The sequence below is a fragment of the Phalangium opilio genome, unplaced genomic scaffold (assembly GCF_054372755.1).
Source record: "Phalangium opilio isolate 3A_F unplaced genomic scaffold, DU_Popi_V2 ptg001388l_1, whole genome shotgun sequence".
Classification (NCBI taxonomy): domain Eukaryota; kingdom Metazoa; phylum Arthropoda; class Arachnida; order Opiliones; family Phalangiidae; genus Phalangium; species Phalangium opilio.
In genome coordinates this window covers 417,733-441,611 of record NW_028324257.1, presented here as the reverse complement: position 1 = coordinate 441,611, position 23,879 = coordinate 417,733, and the positions used below count along the sequence as shown (strand labels likewise).

The window sequence follows — 23,879 nt, the reverse complement described above, 5'->3', positions numbered from 1 at the left end:
TGAATCACGACAAAAACACCGTAAGTCCAATATAAAAAATTAGGGCTAAAATGCTTGTCTCAAACAGTGATAAAACGCCGTAACTTCAATACCCAAGTCAAAGTAACTAGAAGTACGAGTTTATAATGATAAAATCAATATTTAAACTTAATTAATTTTAATGAAACTATGAAAAGGCGCTACCTTGAACTGTTTTCTTTCATTTAAGATGGTTCCCAAACGTATCGAATGAACAGTTTTCCTTATATCCCTGCGGGGGTGACCCCCACTTTCTATAAAATTCCCATGTTATGTCTATGGGAAAATATAGTATTTTTCACCGAATGTCGGATTAATTTTATGGATTCTAAAACCACCCTTAACAACTTATTTCTTTATAGAACTAACTATTAGTTGGATCTCTTTGAAATTTTAACCACAAAATAAGGGCCCAAATTTTAGTTCACTACCAAAATTTCAAAGCAGCAAACACAATACGAAAAACGTTACGGCCAATCAAAGAACCCTCCTTTATCATTAGAGGCAGTATCAAGTCTTATCTAAGAGAGCGACTGCTCTCCTAGAATTAATTTTATCATTTGTTTTATATCACAGTCTTGGATATAAACTTAAATCGTTTTTTAAAAGATATGAGTGTTTAATATCACTTACTTGAGTTGTCGCTTTAAATTTTCATGTAGAACCGTCAGCTGTTGTACATGTTCTGGTAAATATGATGCACGTCTTGTAGTGACTATATTTCCTGTCCAGCATCATCGCTAGAAGCTGATGATGCTGGAATTGAGAGAAATTTTTTCGAAAGCATTGCCTTTTCTTTCCTGTACTTCATTATGTTGCAATCTTCGCTCTACACAGATTCTTCTAAATAGACATTACCTTGATCACTGGCGCTCAAGTTTAGTCCATGATTTTGCACACTTTCTTGGCTTTTCTTTTAAATGCTCTTCCAGATTCCAGGTTTCTTGGTTTTCATGGGTTTCTTGGACTCTTCGTTATCTTGTTGCACATTGCATCCTTCATTAACCGTGTATAGTTTAAATTCACTTTTCAGAAGAGTAGCCATAATTGTTTTCTCATCGGGTTTTAACAGAACCATTTTGATGCGAGATCAAGTACCATTGACACTAGGTACAACCTTTTATTCTTGTAGTCAGGGAAACGATGTCTCCAAGCTTCCAAAAACCTGTTGGCCAGATCAGTGTCAATGTATTGTGGGCCGGCACTTAGTTTCAATTGTTGTTTTTCAATAAAGTTCAATGCCGGATAGACTAGGTTGATGGTAGGATAAAACTCAGCTGATAAATCCCTGGTGACAGTTTCAAAAGGCTCCAATACATAAATGAGAGATTTATTTATCACCCATTCATAACTGTTGATTCGGTTATTAAAATTAGCTTGTCTGAGTGCTTGCACCAGGGGCTAACGCAGCTCATGCAGTCGTTGAAGCGTATAATACTGGCTATTCCATCGGGTTTTGAAGTCCTGGAAGATGCAAGGCACATGGGTCCAAGTTGATTACATGATGGCTTTATTAATGTTGGGCGCATTATCGGTTACCACGTAGATAAGAATCCTTTCCAGATCAACAAGTGGAATCTCGGTTTGATGGTATTCCTGAATAGCGGATTGGATGTTGTCAGCATAATGGCGTTGATAAAATGGCAAACAAGCCAACGTGATTAACTTAGACTCGAAGGTGTTTGTTGTAAAATGGTATGTGAGACTGAGATAAGAATCAATGGCTCTGGAAGACCAAAAATCACACGTAAAAGAATAAGATTGAACTTTCTGTTCAATCGTAGTGTTGATATCATGCTTTATGTCACTCATCTAATTAGAATATAGCTCAGGGATAACCTTTCTCGAAAACGTTGTTCGGGAAGGAATCTTATATTTTGGGTCACAGTTGTAGATTACATCTATGAAGCCTGGGTCTTCCACTACAGAAAATGGTTGGTACTCGAGGCGTATCATACGACCAATACTCTTTGTGATAGCAATAGCTTTTGGATGACTAGCCAAATACAGCGTTGGTTTTGAAAATTCTTCCATCGTTGTTTGACGCTTGGGATGACTGGTCTTTTCACTTTCTTTTAATCTTGAAACTTCTCGAATGTGTTTATACTGAAGATGTTTTTGCATACTTCACGTATTCCCATCTCTTGAATTTATGAGCATTTGGCAAATTTGACACTCAGAATTATTGCCATCAATTCTTCTCTCAAAGAAATTTCATATTCTCGAGTTTCTAGAATTTTCGCTCCTGTTATTACCACTTCCACTTGCTGCTTCGTCCATCTCTTGACTATCTTGTTAAAATCTGTTGTAACCGTTAAGTTTAAAATGTAGGAAAGGGGCCAAATTTCACGGTACACAAAGAAATTAACTAGTTCCCAGATTCCCGTTTAAAGGACTTATTGTCCATGACTATTAAATTATAATTACCAGATGATCCATTCGAGGGAAAGAAACGCAATAAAAATGTGGCAGCAAGCATACTTTGGTCTTTATTAGAAAAACGTGTCGGGATACTTTTAAGACGGGAGAGCGAGAGACGCTTTCAAAAACCTATGATAATTTATGTTCAGTTCAAGACCTCCAGGCTTTGGTCTCTTCCTCATGACTATCTCACGTTTCCATCCTTTACGAAAAGGATTTACAAATCGCATAGGATTTACAGGAACTGGGTTGGAAAATTCATTATCGTCTTCCTCGGATTCAGAGGCCGAACTAGAATCGTCAATGTCGGAAAGGGTGGACATTCGCTAACGTAGTAGCTAGGGTTTGAATAAATTGTAGCCAAATATTGGTCGCTGCACCTTGCGGTGGAGGCGGCGGAGGTGGGATTCCTCCTGCCGCTTGTCCTTGTCCATGCGTAGGACTAGTACCAAGGCTTGGAGGAGGATTGTTACTCCTCGGCAGGGTATAAGATCCCGGTATCTGCGCGTTAGTCGCGTCGATTAAAGCATGTGGGTTGGCGGGATTCATGACGCGACAGTTAGTCCTGTCAAGGTCGCCACTTTATGTAACCGTAAAATTAGAAAGTAGGAAAGGGGCCTAATTTCACAACTCACAAAGAATTTAATTTAAAAGAAGACTAAGAAGTTCCCAGGTTACCCGTTTAAAGGACTTATTGTCCATGACTAATGAAAACCATGATTACCAGATAGTCCATTTGAGAGAGGGAAAAAATACTTTTATTCTGAGTAGAAACAAAAGACTCGGATTCGCGATCACTGACAAGACAAGACTGGTTTTTTTCCCCCGGTCTACGCCTTTTAACGCGTACATAAAAAATATGATACTCTAGTGGCGCTCGAGGCGCCACTCCGGGACAACTTGTCAGTAACAAAAAACAGAAAGAGAGAAAAATTATTGGGAAGCTTAAGGTGCCGAAAAATTAAAAAGCAGACGACGCATAGTTAGCCTGGGAGCGGAACGCGGAGGTTCGTCGTTACATCCTCGCCCCCCGAAAAAAAGTCGTCTGAGGTGAAAAGAGTCTAACTGCTGCGCGTTACGTTGCTCTAGCGATATTCTTGTGGCCGAAGCACGCCTTCTTTCCTTGCCCACTGCCGGCGGCGGGCCTTGTAGGCCTCGCTCCGCTCGGGTCTTGGCTTGAAACAATTCTTCTCGTGGTGTCAACCGATTTGACACCGGCGGCACAGTGTGAGACGTTCGTCGGGGATCATGTTGGCCGGGGCGGTTTTTGGTCTTACCGATGCTTCTGTTGGGCGAGGCGTCGCCGATGCGGAATCTCCACGACCACTGTCTTGGGATACGGTAGCCCGTATCCCGGTGGTCGGTGGTTCCGCTGGAGGGTTAGGTTTTAGTAGGAGGAGTCCAATCCCCCTACCACGTCCTCTTGCGGGTAGAGTTTTCGTATTTGGTACGGTTCCACTGGCCCGTACTCGTCCCGCAGGGACAGTGGTCCCAAGGGTCGGGGCCCAGATATCCGGTACGGATGACACCCTACCAAAATCCAAGGGACGGCAATGAAACCTCGGTACGTCGGCGGCGGCCGGGGGGGGGGCTGCCGCCGCAAATTCCTCGGGAGGCGGCCAATGTAGAGCGGCTTCGGCACGAGCTACCCCCTCCAGATGTTCCTCGACGTTTAATTGAACCGCTTGCGATGACTGTTGTTGGGGTTCCGTCTGCACTTCGGCCACGGAGGTGCTTACTACCGCTGCGACATGTCCTCTGGGAGGGGCGTGCGACGCACGGCGCGAACAAAAGTCACTCACAGCGAAGACAAGGGCAGATCATGGCTCGTAACAGGCGTAGTCCAGCCAGATCCAGGATGAGCATGGGCCGTTCCTCCTGGAACACGAGTGGTGAAAGTGCGGCGGAGGTGTCATCACCCACGCGGGAAACCCTCAGTACCGGAGACTGAACCACGAGGAGGTTCGCAGGGGCGAACGGCCAACGTTGTCGGAAAGCTTGAAAGTGCCACTCTTGCAGGCGAATTCCTTGGCGGCGCCGCAGCAGCCGCAAAGCCCCGTAGGAAATTAGGGTGAATGGCGCCGACAACATGACAGTCGCAGGAACTTGGTCCGCATAATATGGGGTGCACTTGTTTCGATGACCACCACAAAAGTGCCCATCGGTCCCTGGAAGGCGTCAAAAAGTTATTAAATTTCATTCCGAACAGTTTGCCACGGTTCTCGCGAGATTCTTTGACGCGTAAAGTTAAAATCGCTAGATGTCACATCTGTGATCCCAAGCACGCGTAAATACTGTTCCACGTCTGCGCGAGACCGAAGAGTCTTATGAGGAAAGTTCGCTGGAGGGTGATAATTTATGTCCAGTTCAGGACCTCCAGGCTTTGGATTCTTCCTCAGTACTATCTCACGTTTCCATCCTTTACGAAAAAGATTGACAAATCTCATAGAATTTACGGGAATGGGACTGGACAATTCATTTTCGTCTTCGTCAGATTCAGAGGAAGAACTGGAATCGCCAGGGTGAGATAGAGGAGAGTGTAGAGGGAGAGACTTCTCCCTCGACCTTCTATCAGGAGAGGAAGGAGGAGAAAGGTCTGGCGGTATTCGATTCACTCGGAAAACCGCTGGAGGATCTGAGAATAAGTGAAATCCGTCTGTCTCAGATTCCTCAGGCAGATCAGAGACTTCTGGAAAAGACTCTGGTATATTTTCGACGGGGAATAAGATGATTCATCCGTGAATGAAGATGAGGATGACGATGACGTTTCTCCAGACGACTTAGTTTCCGCTTCTTGATCTTTCAACAATCGTTGTCTTCTTCCTCGTCAGGTCTCACGACGTTCGTCACCAGTACAGACTCCAGCCTCCTGAAGTATAGGCATGCACTGTGACGTTGAAGTACTTGAAGATAAACTACTTGACGTTGAGGACGACTGACTTCCGTCCGGTTGGCATACATCTTTGTTTGACCAATACAGCTTTAAATGAGCGATATTCTCGATTCCTTAATTTTCTCCAGTCTCTGGGTCTTCTAGCTGATATCGCAATCGGTCTAGTTTCCTTGCGATTTTGTAGGGACCATCCCATTTGGGACATAATTTAGTACACCAACGGGAAATTCAATCCCTTCCCGCCTGTGATTGTAGTAGCGTTTCTGGTGTGCTTGCGCTTTCTTGGCAAGTTCCTTAGATAAAGCAAGTTGCTTCGCTAAAGCTGAGAGCGATGCGGACCTTTCAACAATGTCAACTACTACCCACGTCCAAGTCCCAGGGAAATCTCGGTTCCCTACCCATGTTCAGGTAGAAAGGAGTTCTTCCTGTTGTGGTGTGTGTAGTCGAGTTGATGGCGAACTGGATGAATGGCAAGTTCTCGTCCCATCTTCCTTGATCTCGACCAACGTACATCGAAATAATTTCGCCCAGAACTCTGTTTGTGCGTTCCAAGATGTTACTCTATGGATTATACGGAGTGATATATCGTGGTTTGACTTTGAACATCTTAAGAATGTCCTTCCAAAGTTGAGAAACGAATTGTGTCCCATTGTCGCTCACGATGGCTTTCGGGCAACCGTAGCGAACTATCATGGAGACGAGTTTCTTCGCACACGTTCTGGCTGTGACGTTCTTTATCGGGTATAGTTCGACAAATTTAGTAGCATAGTCCGTGAAAACCAGGAGGTATTTGTGATGGTGACGGCTTCTTGGTAGAGGTCCCATTACGTCCACTTCCAGCAAATCAAATGGCTCAGTGATGGACGTTTTCTATTGCGGGCCTAGTGCATTTGACACAAAGGACATCCGCGGACGTACTGGGTAACGTCCTGCCTTAACGATGGCTACCAGTATCTGGCCCGTACTTTCTCGATGGTACGATCCCGACCTCGATGTCCAGATAGAGGGTGGTCGTGAAATAAGCGGACGGCATCCCGCCGGAATCGCTGTGGCAAAGAGATTTTCGCTGGTTGTCTACCATAGGCCTTTCGATACAAGACATCGTTCTTAATCTCGTAGTATCAATGTTCTTGAGGATTGTCTCCGGATAGCTGGACTATGATGTCATTGATGGCTTGTTCATCTTGTTGGGCCTTTCGCACTTCGTCCAGTGTGAAACTATGGTACAATACATGATTGGCGGGAGGAGCCAATCCGCTACTGGTTGAGGACGAGGTCGATGAGTCGTTGAAACGACGACGGCGCATTGCATAGACCGAACGGAAGTACTTCGAACTCGTACTTCCCCGCATGCGTGATAAAAGCAGTCTTCGCTTTCGCTTGCAGATGGAGATCTATCTGCCAAAAAAGTTGAAAGTTACAGACAAATTTTCAACCTCTTCTACCTCTTCAGCAAAATCAAGGTGTGATAAAGGATCAGAAATGGACTCTGAAACATGCATTAGCAATGAAATACCGACGGTAAATGTATCAGAAAACCTGGACCTTGGGACTTCCGTAAAAAACCTCACCTAATCTACAATCTGGAGCCCCGAGCCTTGAAACTTCGTCCAAATGTGGGCCGAAAGGCGTTAAAACTGTGGATCTTGATACTGCAGCGAAAACTTCACCTAAGCTGCTACCATCTGAGACCCATGAAAAATGGTCTGATAGCGTCTGAACGTCTGTGTGCTGTAATTGGATCCAAAGCCAACCATGAGGGTATGCTATCGATTGGGCGTGTTATCAAAACAGCATTGTCCAAAACGGCGTTTTCATAAACGCGTTTGCCATTATAGCCATTTCTCGTTTAAGCGCATTTTCATTACAGCGTTTATATCTTGAGCGTTGTTTCGTACGCCTTTTCCAAAATATTGGTGTTTATCTTCATTGACTTCCCAAAATAATATGCCTTTTCCAAAAAAATATGTTTTATATTTACTTCCGATATAACATTACTCCTTTTTGCATAATATTGTTCTTTGTTCTATATACTTAATATAATAGAGATTTCCCTTCCTATCAATCACAGTTTGGGCAGAAACAGCAACCGCTGTTTTGGGAAATAGCGCTGTATTGAGAAACGCGGAAACAGCAACCGCGGTTTTGCTTCCACGCGGTTTTGCAAACAGCTGTTTTGGGAACCGCTTTATTTCAAAACGCTCTTTTGAAAACCGCTCAACTCCCCGTGAACCCCAATGAGACCACCAAATCTAAATCTACGAAGAAGGTGTTAGTTCGTGGCAAAGTAACATCTGATACCAACGCTAGATCAAAGACATCCACGAATGAGTTAAATGTGGAAGATGAATCCAGCATTTATGACCACATTAAATATATGCAACAAGAAATGGAAAGACCGACGAAGGACTGGATGATTATTGATGCTAGGTTGGATCGAACTTTCCTTCAAAGGCGGAAAATGTTAGAAACAATGAACTTGGATGCCATATTTAACACTTACCCGGCTCTTCGGGATGATAGACAGGTTAGTAAATGTTTTTCCAATCACAATTTAGTTCTCGTATAACTAACATATCAATCATATTCCAGATAAATTTAGAATTTTAAAGGGTCGACATTGAAGAAAAACTTATCGAATCGTTTAAATCATATTCGAATAAAATTTGGAATTTAATCCAAAAGGAATCTGTGGAGCTTTGGGCTGAACTGATGTGTAATGTCACCAGTCTACCGGACCCCGAGTCACAAACTAGTTAGTACCATTGTTTTTCCTTATACACGTTGTTTCTAACTTAGGAAATATTTGTCTCCATAAAGCTTTATCCTTCGTAATAGTTCCTTGACTAAAAACGGTTTTTTTAATAATATAGGTGCAAAACACGCATATAGTCTTATGCTTATCCCAGGGATTTTAAGAGAAAGCCAATTACATTTCTTCTGCAAAAAAATGAAGTGCCCAAAACTATCGTGAAAACACCAGTACTGATTTATACAGGAAATAACACGTTTTCGAGTGATCAGTATGAGCATAAGCGGATAATAAACATAAGTGTGCCATTTAAGACCTTTCCCATACAAATGTTTAACTAAGAGCTTGTCGTACACGGAGCATAAAATATTTGGATTAACAAGTTCTGTTCTAGTCCCATATATGTTCTTTATGGCTTTCCCGCCAGATTTTCAAATGTTGTGTGACGTCAACTTCCGAAAGTAGTCCGAGAAGGCCAATATCCGTTATAACGTGGTAGCCATCTTAGGGTAGCATAAGAAATATATTTGTTTTAGCATTTTTAACTAAATTAAAGTTAGCGAAATCTTTAAACGGAACGTGGGAATGAAAAAGAAGAAGAAATGGTACGAAAATCTAAATGGGATATTCCATCGCCTTTGAAAAAGCCTGTGCCAAGGTTAGAAAGTCTAGGCCTCGGCACAAGTGAATTAAGGATAAGGGCCAGACTTAACACTCATCTGTTATGTATTGTTATTATAATCACATAAGCATTTAATTTCGCCTTGTTCAATCGTAGGAAACCGAAAGTAGTGAAAATGTCACCGAGCCGCTAACGGTGTCAACAACTGAATTTCGCAATGTAAACAAGGCAATTGAAATTCCTGAACCATTTGAAATATGCATTTTTGTTCATTTGTTTTCACCATAGGAGAGTGAAAGCGATAGTGTCTCGAAAGAATTAGAAGCAGTGATTACAATAGGAATTCCTACTTCTGAAGAAAGTTCTGACTTAGAAAAGAATAGATCAAATTCATCTCATTCTTTCGAACCAACTGTACCTTCTCAGGGATTGGTCAAACATGAAGATCATTTTCCTAGCTACATTGGTGTGCCATTCACAAGTTTGGTTAATCAATTTGAAACGCTACATGTCGTTGAAAAGACAACTTCGAGTAATGAGGTATGCATTGTAAATCAATTCATATTCGAATTTTTGTCATTAACGCAATGAATTCATCCAGTATATTTTGGAAATAACAAGAAAGGGGTCTTACTATACAACCTGTAACAGCGAGCCTTTTAAATGTACCCTGAATGCCAAAGGAACTTTGAAACAAATTGTTTTATTTGGAGGTGTCAAAATAGAGTTTTCGGTATTGGAAGATGGCGTTTTTTCAAGCACACGAGTAATTGATGCACTTGCTGATTTGGCAAATGTCAATTTGGTATTTTGTGTTGGTCTGGGTACAGATTCAGCTAGAATAGTGTCCGACCTGCCAAATACTCCCAGGACGGTTAAAACATTTGCCTATCCCTGCAATCATCTGATGGCAATTACATGCGAAGGATGGTTTCTTAGAAAAAAACAATTCTCAAAGTCAAACGGAGGATGAATCGCGAGACATCTGCCCGGAATGCAAATATTTAGAACGATATTTGAAAGTCTGTATGAAGCGAAGAAAAGCAAGTGTGACATCTCCAGTCCGCAAGAAAAGAGCTCATCCGTCGTCTACTTGCCCTACAAAGTTTTTATCTCCAGATAGTTTGGCAAAGAAGAAAAAATTAATCTCCTATAGATTTCATAATTTAAAAGTGAAAGCTGCCAAGATTGATAGCAAATTAAATGATATGCAAATGGAGCTTGGTGTGAAACAACATGAACACATGAAAGAAGTTACGCGAACAGTTAACGAGACATTTTCGCAAGAATTAGATGGGGTGTTAAGCTTTGCTGAAGAATCAGCTAACAACCAAGAAACAATCAAGGAGACACGAGAAAGACTTAGAAAAGCTTGGGACATGGATTGCGATATGCACCTTCAGCAGGAAAAGAAAGAATTTCTACATGATCAATCTAAAAATTGTATGGGTATCTTTGGTTTTTGGCCTTTACAAATGTATAATTGTGTTTATATAATGTTTAGTCACTGGCTGTAACGGAAATCGCTGGAGTGTTATCACGTACCGCATCGGTTAGTGCTTTTTGGTCCATAAATTCTTATACTAAATTATAAGACCTATTCGCATAGAATACCATTCGAGAATTATATCCCTATGATTCTAAATCAGAGCATACAGTTTGGTTGGCAAAAAATCATTGACCTCAAAGCTAGGGATGATAATTTAAGAGATAAGATTGTAGCGAGGTTAGTTAACCCTAACTTACCACCTTTGAATATGCATTTTAAACTAAACGGGGAAACTTCAAAAAGGGACGTGCTTATGGGGATTTTGAAAAGAGGTGTCAGTAATAAAGCCATTATTCGGCAAGCAAAATACGAGGCAAGAAAACTGAAACGCGTGACGAAAATATGCATTCGAGTATAATTGCAAAAAATAACCTATGAAAAACATAAACATGTACAAAAATGGGCCAAGCCTCGCTTCGTGCCCTCTCCGCCGTAAAACGTTCTGAGATCCCATGTAGAGCCAAGTGTGCCTTTTGTTCTCATTCAATCGCCAATTGAACAATTATGTTATAAATTAAGTCATTTTCCTAATTAATAACCAATATTCTTTGACTCTATCATTATTATATATCTTTGTTCGTATCAAAAATATCGTGACTTGGCAATCGCAGATAAGTAATATTAAAAGGAAGTCGAGGGGATATTCACTAAATCGTTGCCGATTTTAAAATAATCGAAGCGATATTCACTAAATCGTTTATGGTCGAGGGGATATGTACAAGTTTATAAGATGAGTCATGCACAACCCTATGTACAAATTATATGGTGAGTTATGCATAACCCTATTTACAAGTTTATAAGGCGAGTTATGCATAACCTTATGTACACCTGCGCTTGCCAATTCACGATATTTTTGATACGAACAAAGATGTATAATAATGATAGAGTCAAAGAATATTGGTTATTAATTAGGAAAAGGACTTAATTTATAACATAATTGTTCAATTGGCGATTGAATGAGAACAAAAGGCACACTTGGCTCTACATGGGATCTCAGAACGTTTTACGGCGGAGAGGGCACGAAGCGAGGCTTGGCCCATTTTTGTACATGTTAATGTTTTTCATAGGATCTCACTTCTTTTTGTAGACCCTCTCGTTATACTTCGGTAGTTATATTAAAACAAGACCCTCTCGTGGTACTTCGTTTGCCAATAGGATCGCTAACGTTTGTCCATATTTACGCTGAATTACCCTTTTCGACCCGCAGAGAATATGCAATAGAGATTGTACGCGATATCCTAATAAAAGAATGTAGCATCAGTTACGACACATTTCTTTTAAACTACTACTCCTATTTGCTTTAATATATATATTTAACTTTCGGTTATCTTTGGACCATTACGTCCTTTCATCAAGAACACACACTATTTCTGTTGAAAAGACGGCAGCGCCATCTAGTTTTAAAATAAAGAACTAAAGAACAATTTTATAAAAATTTCGGGATGTTTTAATTTTTCTGTGCTTTATAAAATAAATGAAAACTAAATCCTGAATTTTAAGTTTCTATCTCCTCTAGAAGTACCTTAGACTTTTGATGATCAGTGAGTGAGTGAGTGACAAAATAAGATAAATTTCGCCTGCGATATTTCGAAAACTTGAAATTTGGAAACTATAGCTATACATATTAAACTATATACATTGACAATTATAGTTACAAATTAAGTTACGACGCGGTACTACAGTAGGGTGTTATAGTTAGTAAACGAGATACAGGGTTAGAACAATAGTACATTTTAATACCATAAACGTGGTATTACAACAGTTTTTGCACAGTTTGGTAGTTGATTAGAAGTTAAAATGAAGCAGTACTGCTAAAACATCATAAATAAAATTTGATTCACATTAGTTTTAATATAAATTTGGAGAATAAGTACAATTACTGGAGTTAAAATGCGAAATATTACTAAAAAACATTAGAAAATACGGGTTACGTAGAATAAATGGCAAATAAGCACAATACTAGTTATTAAATTAAAAATCCTCATAGGTTTGACTAAAAATTATATTTTTTCATAAGCGCTAAAATACTGGTATACGATTATGGGTAAAATATCAAAATATTACTAAAAAACATCATTAGAAAATACGAATTACAATGGTTTTGATATCAAACAAATTCGCTAAAATGCAAAATTAATACTACTTCAAAAAAATGGTACTACAAGATGATTAAGCACGTAAACATTTACCATCATAAAAAATAGAACAATATTACTGCATGCGAGTACATATATACCCGTGTACCTTCATAGAAAATATAGCTATACTACTTTTAATATGATTTAAAGTTATGGTTATTATACGTTTTTAGTACAAATATTAGGCTAATTATTAAACTAAAATGTTCACAGGATAGACAAAAAATATATTTTTATATACACGCTAAAATACTGATACACGATTACGGATAAAAATATCGAAATATTACTAAAAACGTTACTATAATTATCATCAAAAAACCAAAATTACACTTATACAAAACAATTCAATACTTATTGACTAAAGTGTTAATATATACTAATTAAAAAAGCTTACTAAATGCAAAAATATTACCAAAAACGCTGCGTATTCGTTAAAATATTGTTACATGTTAATAGTTGAAATACGTTAATATTACTATAAATAATACTTTAAATATTAATTAAAATACTGATACTGGGTATCTAAAATATACACAAGTAACTTATGAGGACAATGTCGAAGATTCTAGTTAGTATAACCGTATGGAGTAGTTTTATAGTCAGATATTATTCTAACTTTATCCACTACGACCTGATATGTTTTGGTCTGGTTGATCGTGATCAGAGTATGATCTTGATTTGAGGACCAATAGGGACTTGAACAGAGTTCATTAGAGTGTTCACCTTCATTGTTTACTCCCAGTAGTTTCTTTATTGTTTTGAAATTTATATAATTTTCTGTAGAGGTGTTTAAATAAAATCCTTTAACTTTGATAATGTTGGTTTTAGTGCCGGTTTTAGGGTCTAGAATGTCCATAGAATAGTTCTTTGGTCCAGCACTCCCCCATTCACAAATATAGGCATCTGGTCCATAAGATTCTAATTCATTTTTTAGTTGCCCCAAAAAATCGCCTGTGGGTAGCAAATGAGCGCCGTCTGGCGAGAGGTACACTAAACTATCCGTGTCATAATAAAAACATAGCTCTCCGACCTTTTCAAGATGTTTTAGTAAATGTAATCGGGCCATAGCTGTTGTGTAACAAGCGATAACTACGTTTGTGTGCTTGTGCACAATCTCGTTTTCCATTATATTTTCATGTTTTACGAGTACTGTGTTTTCGTTGATTGTTAGTAAACTTTTAACCTCCAAGTCGGGATTTAATATTAATCCGTACAATTTGTTGGCATCTTTGATTAATTCGGTAGAGGTGTGTATTGTTTTTTGGCCAAATTTACACCAAAAAGAGTTGAGCATAAGTTTGCTAAGACATCTGAGACCTTCATTTTTCTCTACTTTGGTGATATCCAGTTCTACACCCTGTTCGTCTTTGAAACTTTCGATATAGTTCTCTTTATCTTCTTGAGTCTGACAATCTGCCGGGAAGCCGCTAGCTAGGGTTTAATACTCTAAAAAGGTATTAACATAATCTTTAAACAGTCCTCCCTGTTTTGTTTTGGGGTCGTGCTGTGTCACTTTGTATGACCAAGCCTCGTACATTCCCGTGATTGTGTAACCATTCTCTATTGCATGACGTAACTCGTCGACTACCCATGTACCTCTCAATTCTCTTTTTTCAGGAGTATGTTCGCAATCACCTTGAAACTGGGTTTTACAACATGTGTAGCATAACGGAAATGTTAATTTTCCGTTAAGACGAGCGGGCAGAACGGGGTGAATTAGCTTTTGGGCCGGTAATACGTCGCATTTTAGAAGACCATCAAACGAAAATATGTCGGGAAAGTTGTCTAATATTATTTCAGGATGGCCTATAGGTCTCTTGGTGGTTTTGTTAATGAATGGGTATAGACTTGTGAAATCCACGTAATGAAATCGCTCCGATCCTGTTTTTTTATGATATAGTTTTGTTGCGCAACATCTTCCTCCGAAGAATGCATCACGGGGGTCTAATCTTTTTACTATTTTAGGCTTAATGTCATTACATTTTAATAACTCTATTATTTCTGGTTTATTTACTTTTTCTTCCTGCCATTCACACTCCCATTTGACATTTACTTTATAGTTGAGTGATTCTAGCTTGGTCAACACGTTCATGTTTTTAATATATCAAGAATTCAAAGTTTGCGCAGGGTCTCCGTGCAAAGGCTTGTTTCTGTTTAAAGGAAAGTGTATTTTACACCCATGATAGAAACACCCCCAATACTCAAATATTTCTTGGTTGATTTCACAAAATCAGTCTACTCTAAGTTTTTGGATTCTGGTTTCTTTCCCTCTAAAGGATGATTGGATAGATATATTTCGTTTGTGCGCGGTCCAGTCAAGCCACTCTATAGCCCCTATTGACTGATTTTCGCTAAGTCTATAATAATTAATCAAAACGTCTTGTCTTTAACCAAGACCTAAAAAGTATCGATAAGAAGAGAGTTAAGCAAGTGACTGAAGGCCCAGATATTAAAAGTTTTTTTTAAATTAAGACTTACATGCTTAAGATGCTGTTCGGACAGTGGGACAAAGGACGATCTTCCTCATAGAGCTTAACATGGCGGGTGGGTAAAAAAGGAGAGGGCGTCGGACAGCCCCTTTAAGAAACTTATGTTCCATCACCCTATTGCATTGAATAAACTTAATTTACTGGTAGTCAATTTATTCCCTCTCAATAATTTGAAAAATTTACTTATCTCGGGTTTTCGAGCACAATTCCATTCCCCGTTTACATTTTATAACCACATTTATCATTTTTAGGAGAGTACGTGCATGGATAAAGAATGCGCGTGAGGAAATTGGTTTTCACTCTACAGGATAGGCAACTCCCTATCTCGAACGACAGCCTATTCTGTATATACTCTGTTACAACATGGGTTGTCAGCACGCGTAAAGCTAGGTCTCTATGTAATCTAGCCTTGCGCGTGCTGACAAGAGACAAAAAACTTCAGGATATTTTAAACGTTTTTAAATCCTGAAGTTTTTTGTCTCTTGACAGCACGTACAAAGCTACGTTACATAGAGACCTAGGTTTACTCGTGCTGACGACCGATGTTGTAAAGAGTATATACAGAATAAGCTGTCGTTCGAGATAGGTAGTTGCCTATCCTATAGCGTGAAAACTATTTTCCTCACGCGCATTCTTTATCCATGGTACGTGTATGACATTGTGTCGTTAATAGGTTGCTAACATATCCGCGTTCATGGCCTGAACGATTTATAGTGAAACCTATTGTTTTTGTGCAAATTTCAACAATGGCGGCAAATTCAATAGGGAAGTTATGATTTTTAGTCTTGGTTAAACTGAATATATGTAAGAGGGAAAGACACGGGGAAAATAGTTTGCCTTCCATCTCGGTCGATGGAAAGATCATAAAAAGAGTAGAGACGTCGAGGGGTCAACCCCCTGTATATCCCGAAACTGAGGAAGGATTGACATGTCTCTTTTTTAAGTAGAAAGGGTCTATAGCAGCGCTACGACAGACAAGGGTCACACGGTTCTATGCCAGGCCCATGGCGTCTCTATCATTTCTATGGTTCGCAAGCAGTAGGGGGGTGCATACTCTTCGAATTTTTTTTAAGGGTGTGAGAGTGTCAGCTGGACTCAGCTTGGTCGTAGGCCGAAAATTCTGACTTGGCTATTTTGCAATATAGCCTGCGTTCACCGAGTCGCGTGATCTAGGAGGCTGTGACTCGACTCTGCTACTTAGTCTGTATATATTCAGGAACAAGGTTAATGAAAGTATTAACGGTTTTTAAAGGAATATGGGATTTATCAGGGATAGCCCTGCATTTATATACTTGTCGCTGCTCATCTTATCTTCCTATATAAATGTAGTATTTCTAGTAGCCGCAGAGACTTCAAGTGGCACTCTGTATGCATTTGGTAGAATACTTTTATAGAAATTGAAATAGTAAAAAATATTTATAAAATAAAATTTGGTCGAATTATTTCGTAGTTGTCCTATTTCAAGCCGAGGAATGTTCTCAAAAACAATTACTATTTGGTGACGAATACCTAAAAAAGTACGTTCACACGGAATTTTGGATCAGCTTAACGCGTAATTGAGTGGGCTATTGCCTTGGTGACGAGGCCAGCGAAAGAAGGCATGACGCATTGACGCCGCATGAGAGTGGCACAAGGCGTACTTCTAGCCAGGACGATGTATACAACCAGCGTGGGAAATAAGGCGGTGGCACAGGGCAAATGACCAGTTTAAAAAATGCCTGGACCAGTTTAAAAATTAAATCGGAGGGGGGTCAGTGGTCCACGGGACCACTAAGAAAATTCAAGGGTAACCAGAGTCCAGACATTATCTCAACTATTTTAATTACCCACTTCTTTAGTTTAGCAGACGACGCGCCCTGGTCAATGGTCATGGACCAGTTTATTTATTCCAGGCCAGGGGGGTCGCTGGCCCAATGTCCAGTTTTAAAAAAATCCTTATTTCCCACCCTGTAACAACGCATCCTCCTTGCTCGTATCGGGCATAGCAGAGGCTAAAGCAGACTACGACTAAATCGTTTTGTCATTGTTACGTGTTATCATAGAGATACGCGTGTTATGGTATTTTTCATCACAAAATCCCCTAAAAATGATAAATGTGGTTATAAAATGTAAACGGGAATGGAATTGTGCTCGAAAACCCGAGATAAGTAAATTTTTCAATTTATTGAGAGGGAATAAATTGACTACCAGTAAATTAAGTTTATTCAATGCAATAGGGTGATGGAACATAAGTTTCTTAAAGGGGCTGTCCGACGCCCTCTCCTTTTTTACCCACCCGCCATGTTAAGCTCTATGAGGAAGATCGTCCTTTGTCCCACTGTCCGAACAGCATCTTAAGCATGTAAGTCTTAATTTAAAAAAAACTTTTAATATCTGGGCCTTCAGTCACTTGCTTAACTCTCTTCTTATCGATACTTTTTAGGTCTTGGTTAAATCCAAGACGTTTTGATTAATATCTGTGACTTCGGTCTTAATTTTTATTAATTTTGTGTAGACACGTTGGTGATTTTATATTGATTATTTCAACGCTTATTTCTGCATGCCGTAGAATAGGGAGCTAACAGTTCTGACCCTGAAACGTCACACCCTTCTATCTCTTACTGGAGTTTCATCCCCCCCTAACGGTTGGAAACAGTATTCTACGCGCAAAAATGCCAACCAGAGAGGGGCTGCGTGACATCAGACTATCTCTTCCCCTAGCCAGTTGTTAGCTCCATATAGGAAGTAGTTCATCATTCAATAGAAAATTGTTGAGAGATCGGAGCTATGGGAACGTCACATCAATATTTTTAGTCTAAATTGTATGACCAAAGCTGACAAAGATTGTAGTATCACACTATAGAGAGCTTTCAGATGGGATAGTAGTACGTCACACCCTCCCAAGTCTTACCGCGGTTCTGGTAGCCATATTGGGTGGTCTCAGCTTCATCCCTGCTTTAAACCCACCAATATTACGTCACGAGACTCGGCTCCTCCTCCAACTAAAAGCTCTCTATTTCAGGTGGACCAATACCAGATGCTCTATTAGAAATCTTTGAGCCCCATTTCCAATGTCATTGTTTTAACAAGATCTTATTCAAAATGGATAATTTCTTTTAACCTTGATAGGAAATGAAACATATAGAATATGCCATCTTTAGTGGCGTTCTAACTTTAACCTAGTTTAAAGAACTAAGATAGTATTTTTTGTCGAAAATGGCATTAAATTAGTAAACTAGCAATACTTTAGCAATATTTCGGGGTGAAAACAAATCCAATTTTGCAATATTTTGGGAAAGATGTCAATTCGATAATAATAAGAAATACAATAACAGGCACACATTTAGTTTTAATGTTATTAGCTCCGCCCTTAAGTACAGTTCTAATTGGATTCAGCCTTTGGGAAATTGAAGTTGGTGTTTAAATGAATTGCCAGAATGCTAGGAGGTCAGGCAATGGAAGTATGCTTTGATTTATCATTAAATATAGGAAATAACAGGATTAAATTATTATTTACTTGTAATCATGAAATTAATGTTATTTTATGCCCTGTAAACTATTTTATTTTTAATAAATAAAGATAAATGACAGTTACGGTAATTTATTGATGACAAAATTTAGGGTTAATAATATTATTTCATATAATAGTTAAAATACAAATAGGAATGTTTTTAAGTAATGCCTGTTTAAAAATTACTTTCAAGTACTAAATTGCATTAAGAATGTTTTTGTTTGACTATTTTCAAGTTTTTAAACACGCATGATTATGATATTGGAAGGCGCAAATTATTTATATAAATAAACATTTTAGGTTTTTTTCTATATTTATTACTATTGAACTCAGATGGCGTTGGGAGTTAATGTCATTAATTGTACTTTTTTTACTGGTTCCATCGCGCTTGATTTTGTTTTGTTGATGTAGAATCTGCAGTTCAGTTCAGAGAGTTAATGAGGTGCCTTGTGTTTGGTAGCGACATCTCCAATCCAGTTGATTTTATTTTTTTTTCTATATTTATTACTATTGAACTCAGAAGGCATTACTGCTTAACGTCATTAATTGGCAGCAATTTTTACTGGTTCCCTCGACCTTGCTTTGTTTGGCAAACGTCCGTTAAACAATGTAATATACCATCATGGTATATTAACTTTAAGGCGTTTTGATGAAAATTGAAATCCAAGGTTAATCAGTTGGTATTTTAGAGTAACGAGTGAAGTACTTGAGGTTTAATCGAGTGGTGAAGGAGGAAGGATTTGGGGTATTTCACCACCCGCGGACGCGGGGTAGTCAGTTCCTGTAGGGTAGGCATGCTGACAAGTCCCTTATTCCCTCAAAACTTTGTCGCCCAGAAGCTTGGCTTACAGGAGTGCGCCCAACTCCAACATAGTCAAGCACATAATTTTAGTAACAATCCATTGCTGTTCTAAATTTTAACAACGTTGAGGCAACTTTTTGCCCGGAATAGGTTTTTTTGCGAATCTATAGCTGTTATGAACTTCTATTGTGTTGATGAACTTGTAGGCACGGCTTGCCAAACCGTAACGTAATTATATAGGGAAACCAAAGAGTTGACATGTATTATTTGGCCTTGATACAGCTTGATGTTCTATAGACACTGACTCAAGCCAATAGAAAGATTATTTCTTTGAATATCTTTGCTGTTCTTAATCCAAAGACGCTCTCACTCTTTGAACACGCCAGTATAAAGTGTCTGTTATTTCGGTGGAGAAGTTGAATATATTTCTTGATTTGTCTATCGAAGTCTTGTTGCGGGTTTTTTTCTAATGATGATGATCATCATATTTTTGAGCTGTGTAGGTTTAGTCTTTTATTATACTGGTAATAGCTATGATGAATTATTTTTCTGTTGAAGCTTAGCATGTAGTTGTACGAAATTAGTCTTTAAATTGTATGTTTCAAACTTGAAAATATACACTGCTTGTAGTATTTATTTCGGAATAATTTTGATCTTCGTTATATTAGTTACGTAAAGGGGCGGGGGTTGAAAGAAAACTTTACAATTTACTGGCAATTATATGTTCATTTAAATATAAGATTTTGAGGGTCTATTTTTAAAATTTTGTCACGCAACTCTTAACTTTAAGTTTGGAAACAGTGCTGCTAGAACATGGCAATTATTGTTTTGCGCGTGGGTTACCAAAGGGACAATGAAAAGGTTATTAATTTTTGGGGAAAAAAAATATTCCAGAAGGCTTTGCAAATTGTACCCCTGTTGGATTTACGCAATGCAATCTGCCACGCAGACTACCCCAGCTGGTGAGAAACACAAAGAGACTATGCAAAACTTCCTGGAATATTAATTGGAAAAATGGTTTAGTTGTTTTAATAACAAGGGTAATGTCTATATATATTGGTAACCACAATTTGGGAAATAATTTTCACACTTTATAAAAACAAATTATACAACAATAGTAGGATATTAGTTATAGGACAAATTAATAAGTTCATATGGCTTTTTTAAGCCTAACTAATAAATAGTTTAAAAATCAGTTTTTGTAAGTGGCATCGGATTGGGACGGGTAAACATTATTGATAAGTTATAGAAAGAAAAGGTTATATTAATAGATAATATTTAAACATAAAATCTTTGATATTGTAACAGGATAATATTAGATTAGATTAATTTAATTTAATGTTTTTGAATGGTTTTAAATTGTTAATGTAAAAAAGTTATGGGCGTCTTAATTTAAAAAAAATAGCGCGCTTAAAAGAGAAAAAAATGGAAGATGCGAAACTGATATTTAGAAAACTCTCTGAATATATTAAATTTAATCAGTATTTATTTAAAATTTGGATACGAGTGTCTTAATCTCAGTTCAAAAAATCTGTTCAATGTTAACTAATAGGATGAGTTTGTCTCAATAGTTTCACCAGCTTATTAAAGAATTATATTTAATCACATAGCATTACCAACAGGGGTTACGTTTTTAGCGTGTTTTTTACATAAAACACAATTTGGGCAAGACTAATACAGAGTACTAAAAACCCTTCACTAGAAAATTCTAAAATTAATGCAAGAATCATCGCCTTTTTTTCGTAACAATAGCATGGCCCTACAATCCTCCCTCCTCTCCCTTTCACGGTTATTATAGTAGGCAACATCAAAATTACTCCAGAACCATCGTTAACCTTAAACTTGCTCTAGGATTAACAATCTTACCCAGTCATAAATTAGTTTAAAGGGAATATGAAACTATTAGTATATCTTTGACAGATATGATGCTCCTTTCTGGTATGAATATTGAAATTTTGGACTTTACTCGGGGTAATTTTGATATGGATTCTTCAAGCACGTTAGATTCCCTTTAATGCGTCTGGACACTTTCCAAGAGCAGAACAGTGACGTCAGTCAAGTTACTGACGAATCTCTCCCTTTTTCTGATCATTGTATCACTGACCTCGTACCAGCCGTTGTCTTTTCTCACAAAGTTCACATAATGTCCCTCGGCCAACGATTCACCTTTATGAATAATCACCCCTTTAGTTTTAAAAAGCATCTTACTCATAGTGACATTTTGATTTTCAAAACTTGATATTTTGGTCGAAATCTTAATTGGTCGACCATCTTTGTAATCGCCACGGAGAAGACACAAAAATACGTACTTCCCGCTGGATATCAATACATCACGCTCTTGTATTTTTGGGTTGTTACAAAATACGCATGGCACCTCTGTTAATCTCATCCTTTTTTCTAGAGATTTCCAATCAATTTTATCTCGGTTTTCTAGTGGAAGATTGAAAATGTTGCTTTCAACAATATTCTCCGAATTTTGTTCAACTTGACAATTGGAGCATTTGGTAACGTTTCGCGACTTTGACCAAAAAAGATCTTTTAGAGCCTTAGAGTAATCGGCTTCCATTTTTTGGCTTAGTGTCGTCAAGAGCACCATCAAAAATTCATTGGCGTCTTGTTGATCGTTTAGCGTAAAATGATTTCCGACAGCCATTCTCAGTTCCAACCCTTTACGACTGAAGCTTCCTTGAGAACTCTCGATGTCGTTTATCGTGTTATGGAGGCAACGTAAAACTGGTTTTTCAACGAATGATCCATTGTTAGATTTAACCAATTCTCTTAATTCCGGCACTAATAAGAGTAGTTGCAAAACGCTATTAGAATAGCACGTTACTTGGTCATCGTTAGCTAAACCCTTCAAGGGCAAACTATCCAAACTCTGTTGGGTTTTCCTTTTCTTCTTCGGTGTTTCTGCACATCTCTCTTCCTCGCCTTCTAAAAGGCTTTTAGATAGTGTAGGCGCACTTCTTTTCCTACCTCGACTTTCTTTCAACTCCGTTATTTCCAAAAGAGGCAGATCTGGCCTATATTTTTTGCGAAGCCTGTTATACTCCATAATGGCTCGTCCATCCACCTTAATTTTAGTCGGATCGAACTGTAATAGATGGAGTCCGGCTAAGGACGTCACTCTCGATAAAGCCACGTACGCCATGCCAGTTCCGAATAAATTCGGACCCAAATCCATAATGGCGCATTTTAAACTCATGCCTTGCCTTTTGTGTATCGTAATAGCGTACGCCAGGATGACGGGAAACTGGGAGCGTTTAACGTAAATGTTTGCCATGAGCAAAAATTTGACGCAAATTTTCTCAACTAAAAAGTCAGTGTTAGCGTCATCGTTATTCGGTTCGCGATCTACTCTGAGAAAAATACCAGTAACGTTTCCTTGTTCGTCCTTCTTGAATCCAGTTACGAAACCCATCGTACCATTTACAACGCCTTTTTCAAAACTGATATTCCTTCTGACCATTATTCGGCAGCCAACGCAAAGAACTAACTCGCTCTCCAAACCGCCTGTTTTGGACGGTTCGTTTTGTAGCCCTTGCAGTCTCCTGAGAATGTTTTTATTCATTTTTTCCCATAGTCAGCGAGTCTATCCTGACAACAAATGACTTCAACTTTCTCGCCGTTTTTTCGCAGCATATCAAAGTTGAATTTTACGCACATGGCTAATTTAGGCATCAAACAAATTGGGTGAAACCCTTCATTGGACAGCTTAATGAAAAGGTCCATAGCCACCTCGATGTTTTGACCTCCCTCAACCAATCTAGTTCCTAAGGTTGCAACATCAGGTTCGGAAATATTTCCAATTCTAACTCTGCTTAGAATGTCGCCGTAACTTTGGTCGTTGGCTTGTCTAACATTTTGCGTTAGTTCATCGTATTTAAAAAACTTCCAAAGATCACTTCCTCCGATGCAATTGAATCTAAGTCTGGCTTCTTCGGAAGTGATTTTGATAAACGCGGGATTTCCTTGAACCGGTGGCAATTGGAAAAAGTCTCCCAAGACAAGAATAAATACAACTCCACCAAATGGTTGGTTCATTTCCCAAAATTCGTTCAGCCTCAAGTGAACGTGTGTCAGTAAAACCGATGAGACCATAGAAATTTCATCAATAATTAACAGTTTTAAATTACCCAAATTTTCTTTCATAATGCTCATATTGTCAGAACTTAGGGAATGGTATTCGGCAATACGCCCATGATCTACCGGCAACATTAGTAATCTGTGTAATGTTACGCCATTAACATTCAACGCTGCCAAACCCGTTGGCGCGGCAATTGCCACGCTAGCAGGATTTTGAAAGCGTCGCCTTACGGCGTTGGCGAAAGTGTCGATAAGAAACGATTTGCCAGTGCCACCAGGTCCCGACACAAAAAGGCACTTGTTTCTACATTTTTCTCCCTCTTGGGAGAAGTGATCCATGATGTGATCATAAATTCGCCTTTGATCCGAGTTTAGTAACGCCACATTGTCAACATCAGTCTCGAAATTCATTTCCATGGCAGCTTCCACATCAGCCATCGCGTGTTCGGTTTCGATAACAATTTCCATCCCTTGCAGCGCATTTTCATTGTCGTCACTTTCAGTCTCCGAGACTATGGTTTCTGGCTCTTTCGCCTTTTTAGAAGCCTTCCGTTTCTTTTCAACTTCTTTGGAAACCGAGAGTTTCTCGTGGTATTCTCTCATGTCTTTTAACACC

The 23,879-nt window shown here is 38.8% G+C and overlaps 1 long non-coding RNA gene across 1 annotated transcript; it reads left to right on the top strand.

Annotated features, from left to right (window-relative positions):
- Positions 1 to 17,054: 17,054 nt before the first annotated feature.
- Positions 17,055 to 17,677, top strand: LOC149583924 (uncharacterized). The gene is made up of 2 exons (XR_016380414.1): positions 17,055 to 17,226; positions 17,380 to 17,677. It is a non-coding gene; the product is annotated as an uncharacterized LOC149583924 (long non-coding RNA).
- The last annotated feature ends 6,202 nt before the right edge of the window (positions 17,678 to 23,879 follow it).